Genomic DNA, 12296 nt, shown 5'->3' on the forward strand with positions numbered 1-12296 from the left:
AGAATTTTGGATATGTCATTGATCTAGAGAAATGGCAAAAATTGTGGTCTCAAAATTATAAAATGACAATGTCAACAGCATATAAAGAAAATTTGTATAAGATGTTTTACAGGTGGCATTTTCCCCTGACAAGAATAGTAAGAATGTTCAAGCATAAATCCGAAAAATGTTGGAAATGTCATCAGACACCTGATGATTCATATTACCATATGTGGTGGACTTGTGCGGATGCTAAAAAATACTAGACTAAAATCCACACGTGGTTCGAAAAAATGACAAAAAAATACCGTGTTTCTCCAACAATACGACCTCCCGCAATAGGAAGACTCAGCATGTTTTCTAGGCATAAAATCAAATTAAGCCCCTCACCCCAAATTTAGGCCTATTTTAAAACATGCAAAATGGGGGGGGAAGGGCGGGGAGACTTGCCATTAGGAGCGCCCCGCCGGCAGCAATTCCTCTCCACCAGCTGCTCCTAATGGGTGATCATGGCAGAGCGCGGAGAGCTCCCTACTCCTGCCAAGCACCTTTGTGGCAGACCCAAGACCTTCAGTGCCCACAGTGTTGATTTCCCTTCTGCCCATGCCGCCGCCGCATTTGGAGCTGCCACTTCCATGTTTGGAGGACCACTGCTGTTTGGAGCACCGCTGCCGTTTGGAGCTGTCTCTTCTGCATTTGGAGCTGCCACTGCATTTGGAGCTGCCACTTCTGCATTTGGAACTGCCACTTCCATGTTTGGAGTGCTGCCGCTGTTTGGAGCACTGCTGCTGTTTGGAGCTGCCGCTTCCACATTTGGAGCTGCCGCTTCCGCTTCCACGTTTGGAACCCCACCGCTGTTTGGAGCACTGCCCCTGTTTGGAGTTGCCATGTCCGCATTTGGAGCTGCCGCCACGTTTGGAGCTGCCACCACGTTTGGAGCTGCCGCTTCTGCGTTTGGAGCACTGCCGCTGTTTGGAGCACCACCGCCATTTGGAGCACCACCGTCACTCCAAATATGGCGGCAGCTCCCAATGCAGAAGTGGTAGCTCCAAACATGATGGCGGTGCTCCAAATGGCGGTGGCACTCCAAATGGCAGCAGCACTCCAAACACGGAAGTGGCAGCTCCAAACGTGGCGGTGAAATGGGCAGAAGGGAAAGCAACAGCAGCAGGTGCCAAAAGTCTTGGGTCTGCAGCAAAGGTGTTTGGTGGGAGTAGGGAGCTCTCTGCGCTTTGCCATGATCACCTGTTAGGAGCGGCTGGTGGCGAGGCTGTCCACAGGGCACTCTAGATGAGGATGCAAAGGGGGGAATTAAGTCACCCCCGAAAAGACGGCCTAGCCGTTTTTTCGGGGCTCAAAAAAATATAAGACCCGGCCTTATTTTATGAGAAACACAGTAGATTTGAAACCAGAGATATTTTTATTGGGAATTTTACCTGAAATATATTGTAAAGACTTGAAATACCTGATTGTAAATGTATTAACAGCGGCTAGGATTGTATTTACTAAAAACTGGAAAAATGAGAAAACACCATCACAGGAGGAAATTATTAAGAAAATATTGGAATGTGCTGAAATGAGCAGATTGTCATTTGAAATTAGAGAACAGGATGATAAACAATTTTATAAAGTTTGGGATCTATTCTATCAATGGTTAGACAATAAAATATAGTAATGAAATATGTAGACTTTTAGAAAATACTAAATATATAAAGATGTATTCTTTCCTTATTATATCTGCAAAACGATTTTAGGATAGATTTGGGATGATAATATGAATTGTCACAAAGCAAATTAAGTAAAATATGATTATTTCCTAAAGCATGAATGAATAAAAGTATAGTCAAATGATTGATTAATAATGATACTAATGTATTTAATATTGGATTGAAAATACGAGAGAATATACAATGTAATTGTAATTGAAGACTACGAAATGGAAGCACAAAACAATTTGTAAACCAACTGGCACACTGTATGTACATATATGGAAGATGGCCTGATGTTTTTATGTTTTGTTTGTTTATGTTTCTTTTAAAAACCAATAAAAAAAAAAACTTTCAAAAGGGGTGGGGGAGAGGATGACTAAAATTAGAAACTCCCTTGATAGGCCTCAAGGTAGCTTGCCTAGAGTTGACTCATGAGATGGATGGCATAGAAGGTTAATAATTAAATAAATAAATTTAAGAAGTTTTATTTTGTGGTTATCAGTTTCTTCCTTAGCAATAGCACTTAGACTTATATACTGCTTTATAGTCTTTATATCCCTCTCTAAGTGGTTTACAGAGTTAGCATATTGCCCACAACAATCTGGGTCCTTATTTTAGTGACTTTGGAAGGCTGGAAGGCTGAGTCAACCTTGAACTGGTCAGGATTGAACTCCTGGCAGTGGGAATGCTAAGTTAGCCTGCAATACTGAATTTTAACCACTGCATCACCATGGCTCTTTCCACCAGTTTGTTCGATTAATAACTTTTCAGAATTAGATGGAGATGACTTTATCCTTGAAAGCTTCTCATACATGAATTCTAGAAGGACAATCCTAAATTTAAAATGATTTCCTCCAAAAAAAGAAAAGTGAACAAGAAATGGAAGAAGATATAAAGACAAAAATTATGTGGAATATCCAAGTTTACTTTTGAAGGAAGGAAGGAAGGAAGGAAGGAAGGAAGGAAGGAAGGAAGGAAGGAAGGAAGGAAGGAAGGAAGGAAGGAAGGAAAAAAGAGGGTATGCATGGATATGTTTTGAAAAATATGCTGAACTATCTTTCACCATGCCACCATGCCTGTTCTTATCTGATTCTGTTTTCTCATATAAATGTCCTGGAGGAAAACTGGCTGTCTTTCTCCCCATAAATCCAGCACAAAGGGCCTGCCTGTAGGAGTTGCTGTAATACAAACAATAGTTAAACTTGTGAATGATAAATGAAGAAAGTGCAAGGCAGTGAGAATGGATGTATCAGGTGGTAATTTATTTTCCCTGGTTTGCCATTGTTTTCCCTGGAGCAAATCTACACATGTTGCCCTTGTTGATTCGAGGGAGGGAGAAGGAAGCAATTAAGATGTGCTGCCCCAATATTTACCAAGGAGCCTGAGCACTTTGGCTCCCTGTCTCAGTTGGCTATTTTCCCACATGGAAGCAGACAGTGATGGCCTGCCAGGAATAAGACATCCCATCTCTTGAAAATTAATGACTGTGTAGATCCCTCTGTGTGTGTGTGTGTGTGTGTGTGTGTGTGTGTGTGTGTGTGTGTGTGTTTGCAGAAGCTCCAACTCAGAAGACAGGCTCTTTCCCCCTGGCTTGGTGATTTGTTGTGCTATGTTGGCAGAGCAAGATCCATTGGGGCACGCCCTGGAACAGCACAGAATTGCCTAGGCGAGACCAAGCCTGTGCCACTTGCATTGCCAACGGAGCTCCCCAATGTTAACTCTTACAGTGCTGATTTTGATTGCCTTCTTCATCTCTGCTCTAGCAGGGCATCTCCCTTTGATCAAAGTGGAGCAGCTGCTGTGATAGACAGGGATTGATGTTTTTCTACTGGCTGGACTTGACTCGGTTTGTTTAGAAACTTGCTTCTGCATTTGAGAAATTCATTTCATAGGCGAGAAAGGCTTGGTGACTTCATTACAGCACAAACAGCAGAGATGGGTTGCTCAAGAGAGTCATTATTAGTAAGTAAACAGAACTCACCCAGCCTTTGTTTGAAGTATGGCACAACAGCCACCAAGTGAGAAGTGTTGTGCTTTTTTGGAAATAGCAGAGTGTAAGATCTAGCTGAACAGAAACCCAGTCTTCTTTCTAGAGCATATTGTTCTATACATGTGAGAAGCATGATTTTCATATACTTTTTGAGATGAGGTGAACACTTCTTATATCATAGCTTCTAATGGTCCACAAAAGAGACCAGCAACATTTGATGTGCAAGGGTTTCAAAGCTGAATTCTCATCCTCTGATTATCCACTCTCAGAGGTGTGAAAATTTGCCCAGATTTGGAAAGTAAGAAGGCAAAGTAGACTCTCATATCTTTGTAACTGGAGATTCCCTGGTCATTGATCATAGACTAAAAAAACCTGTATTTACGGAGCTGACAGGAAATAGTGCCATGGTGTAGGACTTCACAAAACTTTCCCACACTCAGAGAAACAAAGTACATGTTTTACTCTGGGTCTTGAACTGGACCTGCAGGATGTTGGGTATAAAAACCGATCTAAGATTTTCATAGGTTAGATATTAGCTTTTACATTTATTAAACATTACTTCAGTGGTTTTCAACCTGTGGTCCATGTGGATCCCTGTGGGGGGCTGGGATGTCATCAAAGGAGGTCTGGGAAGGCTTGAAGAAATGTTAAGATTTAAATCTTGAGTTATGTCTTGGGGTCCATGGTCACAAAAGGTATTTAAAGGGGTCAGTGGTGAAGAAAAGGTTGAGAACCACTGCATTAGTTTATTTAGAGTATTTGTTTGCTGGTTACTCACTTAATAGCTCAAGGTGGCTTAGGTAGTGCCAGTATTGTGTAGTAGTTAAGATACTGCCTAGAAGTAAGGAAGCATAGCTGCAGGTACTTCCTTAGCTTTGAACATTCACTGAGTGACCTTGGGCCATTAATTTTTCCCTGCCCCAATCTACTTCCCAAATTGTGGGAATTACAAGGAAACCTCTGAGTAAATTGCATTTTACTCCTGAGGAAAGGAATATATAAAATAATGATGATGGTAAGGGCAAAAATACAGTAAAAACTATTGTTTAACTTCATTAAAACAATAATTGTAAAATGATTTAAAAGTTTAGTTAAAATGATTCAATTTCTAACAAGTATATTTCAAATACCTTCCAAAACCATAATCAGGAATGGTCTGCCTTTTACTCATAGGTTGTTCCAAAATATGAGCCCTACCACAGAGAAAGCAGAATTAATCATGTCAAGTGTGTGTGCAGAAGGTGCCTGGGGTAATATTTCATTGTGTGCACTGGATTGTATAGGAACAGGCCGTCCTGCATGTTGCTTGGTCTGCAAGTCATTGCCAGATTGCTTTCAGCCTTGATGAATCTCTTCTGATGGAACCTCTTTCATTTTGTGGCCTACATCCACCAAATATCAAGTAGGCACCCAGCCTTTTCATCCCCAGGTTATTTTGGCAATCAACAAACACAGGACATAAAACTATTTGTTCTAAAACTCAAGGCAGCTTGTAAAAAGTAGAGAATATTTCTATATTATCCTGCAGTGCATAATAAGTTTTGTCATTTTCTGATTTATATGCAACGGGGTACTTCAAGGCTCTTAGGCCTCTTCAATATCTTCATAAATGACTTAGACCAGAGGTAGTATTCAGCAAGTTCTGACCAGTTCTGGAGAACCAGTAGCGGAAATTTTGAGTACTTCAGAGAACCGGCAAATACCACCTCTGACTGGAGATTTTACATTATCCTTCCCCGCCATGCCCACCAAGCCACGCCCACAAAACCGGTAGTAAAAATTTTTGAATCCCACCACTGACTTAGACTAAGGTATGGAAAGGGAACTCATCAAATATGCAGACAACACCAAGCTGGCAGACAGCCTACATTCCATCCAGAAGATAGGCTCAAGATATGGAAGGATCTCGATAGAGTTGAATAAAATGAAATTCAGTGGTGAGAATGGAATGGAATAGAATGAACAGAACAGAACAGAACAGAATAGAATAGAATTCTTTATTGGCCGAGTATGATTACACATACAAGGAATTTGTCTCTGGTGCATAAGCTCTCAGTGTATATACAAACAACAGGTGATAAATCATGATCATGATCATAATCATAAAATACAATCATTATAAATCATAAGATACCACTCAGTGATAGTCATAGAATACCAAATAATCAATCAACATAAATCATAAGGTTCTACACTTATGCAAGAAAAACCAAATGCACTGGTTGTCAGCTTTGAAATTCAAATGCCACATTTTTTTAGAGAGTTAGAGGAGTTGAAAAGTTCAAGGTTATTCTGTGTCGTATTAAGAATTTCGTATTAAGAATTTCCAGTTGCAGTTAATTGATTCTCAGGAGTTATGAAGTATAGAAGTGGGAGGAGAGAAGGGAGGAGAGAAAGTGGGTTCTGTGTAATGCGTGAAAAAACTTTCACTTGGGAAATTGCTTTTGACATGCCAGATCTGTTCCTAATAAATCAATTGGAGAGATAACATCTTGGAGTGATTGATATCATGGATACTTCCTGGATGCTTGACACCAGTATAAAATAGGATGTACTCAGCTGAATAGTTGTAATTGTGAGATGGATCTTGGAGTCCTAGTGGACAATTATTTAAATATGAGTCAACTGTGTGCTATAGTTGCCAAAAAAAAAAAAAAAAGCCAACACAATCCAAGTCTGCATTAACAAAGGGATAGAAAAGAGATCTTGTGAAGTGTTAGTACCACTTTATACTGCCTTGGGAAGACCACACTTGAAATACGGCATCTAGTTTTGGTCTCCACGATGTAAAAAGATGTTGAGACTCTAGAAAGAGTGCAGAGAAGAGCAACAAAGAAATTAGGGGGATGGAGGCTAAAGCATATGAAGAACAGTTGCAGGAATGGATAGGTCTAGTTTAATGAAAAAAAGGAATAGGAGTGACACAATAGCAGTGTTCCAAATATCTAAGGAGCTGCCACAAAGAAGAAGGAGCCACACTATTCTCCAAAGCACCTGAAGGCAGAACAAGAAGCAATGGATGGAAACCAATTAAGAAGGGAACCAAGCTAGAAACAAGGAGAAATTTCAGTTAGAACAATTAATCAGTGGAACAACTTGCCTTGTTCCATTGATTAATGGCGAGTTGTCCCTCATTGGAGGTTTTTAGGAACAGATTGGACAACTATTTGTCTGAAACGGTATAGGGTTTCCTGCTTAAGCAGAGGGTTGATTAGAAGATCCCCAAGGTCCCTTCCAACTCTGTTATTCTGTTATATTCCCAGCAAGACTGCAAGACTGTTTAAAGTGAACAATAGTGGGTTTTTTAAAGCAACTAACCAGGAGTGTGAAACTGGCGGCCTGCAGGCCAGATGCGTCACCCACACCAGTTCTGCGAAGGCAAAAAAAAATGTCTCAATACATTAATGTGAGGTGGTGAGTTTGACACCCGTGAATTAATCCAAAATGCAAAGTTGATATATGGAAACATGGACAGAGTATTTTTCTCTCAGAATCTTAGTGTCCTCCACTGAATCTGTCTCCACACAATGACAAGGTTGAGAAATTCAGCAATTTGGAAAACATCAAGAGAGAAATTTAGAAAAAATAAGGTAGTCACCAACTACTAATTCTAACTGCTACCTCTAAATCAGAGCAGCATGTTTCAGAATATCAAATTGCTTAGAATTAAAACCTGAAGAGAAATGCTGTTTTCATACCCTACTTGTAGGCTTCCTGCAGCTTTTAGCTTTATTAAAAGAATGATGAATTTGGATCAGGAAAGCTGTTTTTTAACAATAATCTTATGTTCAGTACACAGTTATTCCAAATCAATAAAAGGGATGTGTTGCTATAGTATATGAAATAATGTGATGTTGATTTCTTTGCTTATACCACATCTTAGATTATATTGCTGTGCTGGTGTATAACAACTGAAGAGCACATACGATATGAGATGGAAGAAAAATGATCCTTCAGGCAAGAAAGGATTTCTGAGGAGAAGAGCATATTTGGGAAGCAACCTTTTTTTGTGGGAGCATGGCAGGGGCTCAGAAATGATAACAGACAGAATCTGGATGTTTTGACCATTTGAAGAGAAAAATTGGAGATTTTGAAAAGAAAAAAAGCTAGAAACTTAACATATCCATTTTACTTTCTTTTTTTTAAGAGAAAGAAATACTTTAGCAATGAATTTTCTATAGGTACAGATACTATATGTGGGGCTTTGAGGGTCCCTAATGTATGTGAATGCCATGATATATGTTTTCATTTCTCATTGAATCCATAAGAATTTTATTCATTCCCCATAACTTTATCCATTTTAACTTAACTTAGTTTGCCAAGAACAATGTTAAATGTGGATAATTATATCCAGGCATCCAAATACCATGAATACATTTAAAGCAATATCCAATAATAACACCACCAAAAAAAGTGGGTGGGTGAAGAAATGGACTCAGAAACAATCCTATGATATCATGAAATGATCAAAAGCAGTCAGAAGCAGCCCCACTCTTCAAGTTTCTTTAAAAAATGTCCAACAACTTTTTTTGCATGCCTTTAGTTAACCATTTTTATTTTGATGACAATATAATCATGTGTCCCAGTTGCCCACATGCAATAATGTACCTGAGGAAAAAATCCTTCTCATTGTTAAATTGCTAAAATGTTGTTTAAATTGCGAAAATTGAAAAAAGCACAAAGACCCCACACATGGTCTCCCTACTATTCCTTAAACTCCTTGTCCCTAGTCTGTAATTTTTCAGAGTCCTTCCATGGGTTGTATCATTAGTAACTCAGCAAAAACCTTTCTCTCCATACACCTCTTCCTTCATCTACCTTTTGCCAACCTTGTATGCTCTCCATTCTCGGCAGCCTGTCTGTAGTTGGGGCATATAATCCACCATAAGGGTCTGGCTTGAAAATCAGTTTTCAGCAGAAATTTTGCTTCTGCAGATAGAAATGGCAAGTGCTCTTTCTGTTGAATACTCAATACCTCACTGAAGAGGAAGGTTCATCACATGTTGGGGCCATGTTGTGATTCTTCTGAAAACATCCCCAGATTGCATTCATCAAAATGTTATGGCAAAAATTCCTGCATTCAGTGCCACAATTCTCTCTCCCGTCCCCACCTTTTGTTCAAATCTCTGCAAGACATAATGTGTCCATTTGGGTCATTAACTCCCCTCACACACACACACACCAACCCCAAGCCACCCAAACCAGCTGTGCTTATTCTGGCTATGGATAATAGGGAAAGAAAGTAAAAGCCCAGTCATAATAAGATTTGTCACTGCTGCAAACAAGGGATCATGTGACAGCAGCAAGAGGAAGGGAAATCATCTATAAAATCTGTTCAAAAATTTATAGCAAATGCTAAACTTTAATCAAATTGTAGCAACAGGAACTCCTTTAATTCTTTTTCCTGACAGTGATGGATATAATTAGTTGATATCTTTCTTCAATTTGAATACAGTCAATTGCTTGCCAACAGCAAGCCAAATTGTAACAGTAGGCAATAATTAGCTGGACTGCTGGGTGGATATCATGATATATAAATTAAATAAATAAACCAAGCCATGTTCTCTGGAGTGTAAACCGGGTTAATCTCCTAAATTTAAAGACAAAGAAGAAAGCCAATGTTTATAGAGAAAAAAGGAAGTTGTAATATAGTTTACAGCAAGATAGCGGCTTGTGAAACAATCCATGAAGAATTGTGGGTGATTTCAGTTGTTTACAAAATCAGCTTACGAGATATTTTTTTTAAATTAATGTATGTAAGGTACATTAAGAACAAACAAATGTTTTACTTTCCCCCAAAGCACACCACAAAAACCATTCTGGAAGGAAAGTGGGGGAAGTTCAGTACTACTTTAGAAACAATAATTGTTTATGACTTACAGATATATAGCCTTCTTGTCAAATAATGAAAGACAGTTAAACATTGTTGAAATAAACCACCAAATCATACCTAAGAATAAGATGACCGGAGGAAGTCTAATAAAATTTATGTATATGTTAGTCTCTAGATTTTAAATAAATAAGTAAACCACTTACTTATTCACCCTAACTTATTCAGCACAATTGAATTAGAATTATGTGAGCTAAATTATAAGCTAAATTAAAAGTTAGTCCTTGACTATCTGGTAACTCTCAGGTTCTGTGCCTCTTGTATCATATGTCTTAGCCCACCTTACATAGTCCCCACTGCCATTTGTTATATTTGTTGACAACTCCCAGAATCCAGAGTCTAATTATAAATACTTGACATTCTGCTACTTATTAATATTTCTATAGTACTGTATAAACTTGATTTTTTGCTTTTTATTTTATATTGCATCTTCTACTATATTAATATTCATAATATGTTGTTCTATTATAGTAATAGAGAAATGTAACATAAAATACAAAGGACAATAGGAAGGAAAAGTCACAATATGGCAAAGTCATGGGAGGTGGGGAAACTACATAGAGAATGGTGCCATGAAAAATGATAGTGATTTAGTCATTTTTGTTATATCCAAATTGTTGGGATGAACCATTGCCTCCATTGTTGAAAGCCAAATTGGAATTTTTAAATAATGTTTTTTGCATATTTTTTTCCAATTAGTTAATAATGAATCTCTAATAAGGTGTCTATGAAAATACGACTGTTTAGTTTTCCCCACTTCCCATAGAAATGCGTGCCATCCTCTCTGAAGATCATACCCTTCTAAGGCTAAGGTTCTTTTATTGAGTAAATTAACCCAGTCTTTTAACCATAATAAGTTGGCTGCCCAATAATAGAATTCCCAATTTGGGAGCGCTAGCCCCCCTCTACTTTTTGCATCTTGTAAAGCCTTAATATTGATTCTAGCTTTTTTCCCTTGCCAAATAAATTTTAAGTGTTACCTTATTTATATCTTCAAAAAAAAGTTTGGGTAGTTTAATTGGGATTGTCTGGAATAAGTAAAGGAGGATGTTAGGATGTTCATTTTGATCGTGGCAATCCTGCCCAGTAGAGAAAGCTGCAGCTTATTCCAGGATTCTAGGTCTTTCTTAATTTGCTGTAATAGTTTATCGTAATTATTCTCTTTGAGCGATTTACTATGTGGTGTTAACCATATGCCTAAATATTTGACCTTTTTTGTTGCCTGTATCCCTATGGTTTTTTCTAATTCTTTCCTCTGATTCTCTGTTAGATTTTTAGTCATTAATTTTGTCTTATTTCTATTGATCTTTAATCCTGCTACTGACTCCAAATTGTTCTAGTTCTTTTATTAGGTTATGTCCTTTTTCCATGGGTTCCTCTAGGAAGAAAACCATATCATCTGCGAATGCCTGTAGTTTATATTCCTCTGCTTTGACCTGTACTCCTTGGATTTCAGAGTTTTGTCTTATCCGCGTTAACAGTGATTCTAAAGCAAGTATAAATAGGAGCGGTGAGAGGGGGCAACCCTGTCTAACGCCCTTTTCAGTGTTTAATGGGCCTGTTTGTTCACCATTAATTAGTATGTTGGCCTGTTGGGTGTTGTAAATTGTTGTGATAATGTTCTCGAATTTAGTGCCCAGACTCATGTTATAGATTTTTTGTATTAAAAAGTGCCAATGTAGATTATCAAATGCTTTCTCCGCATCTAAAAACATGAGTGCAAATTGTTTCTCTGGATGAACTTCATAATATTCTAAGACGTCAATAACGGTTCTTAGATTATTTTTGATTTGGCGGGACGGAAGGAAACCATTTTGATCTTCACGAATGTATAAATTTAAAACTTGTTTTACTCTATTCGCTATAATTGAGGTAAATAATTTTTAATCAGCGTTTAAAAGTGAAATTGGTCTATAATTGTTGATATATCTGGCATCTACATCCTCCTTCGGATTTAACGAAATCAACGCCCCCCTCCATGAGTCTGGCATTTTGGCTGCCAAAAGTACTTCATTAAACACTTCCAACATCAGTGGCCCTACTAACTCTATTGTAGCTTTGTACAATTCTATTGGAATCCCATCTGGACCAGGGGATTTATTATTACTTTGGTTCTCCATTGCAGATTTCAACTCAGACCATGTAATATCCTTATTTAATAATTTATTAGACCCTCTAGGAAAATTAAGAACTCGACAGGATTTACAGGAACAGGGATTTAAAATTGACCAGTGGTTATATATACAAATCCATAGCAGATACAAACAAGATATCAAAGAGTTTGGAATCTATAGAAAAATGGTAGTGAAAAATCAAGATAAAAAAATGTACCTATAACACTAGAAGCCATGCATATTAGGTTGTTAATTAAGAAAAGAGCTTCCCATAGTTTTAAACAAACAAAAATGTAGATTTAGACTTTACATTGTAAAAAGTTTGGGTGAAATTTTCAACATGTAAGGGGAAAAAGAAATATGCCACTGGGGGACATAAGTGAGTTCTACAAGGCAAGACAAATAACATTTTGAAAGATGAGCAGACAGTGAAAGGGATCAATGTGAATTGTAAAAAGAATTCATTTGGAATTGTTTATTATTCATCTGTTTTTTGTTTAATTCTCATGCCTGGGTTCCATGTGTATAAAGGGACTTTCATAGATCTACCTGGATGTACTTTTCTTGATGAACCACCTATGATGTACTTTTCTTGATGAACCACCACAAATGAT

Source organism: Pseudonaja textilis, chromosome 2 (assembly GCF_049901715.1).
Source record: "Pseudonaja textilis isolate UNSWEBS1 chromosome 2, rPseTex1.2, whole genome shotgun sequence".
Lineage (NCBI taxonomy): Eukaryota > Metazoa > Chordata > Lepidosauria > Squamata > Elapidae > Pseudonaja > Pseudonaja textilis.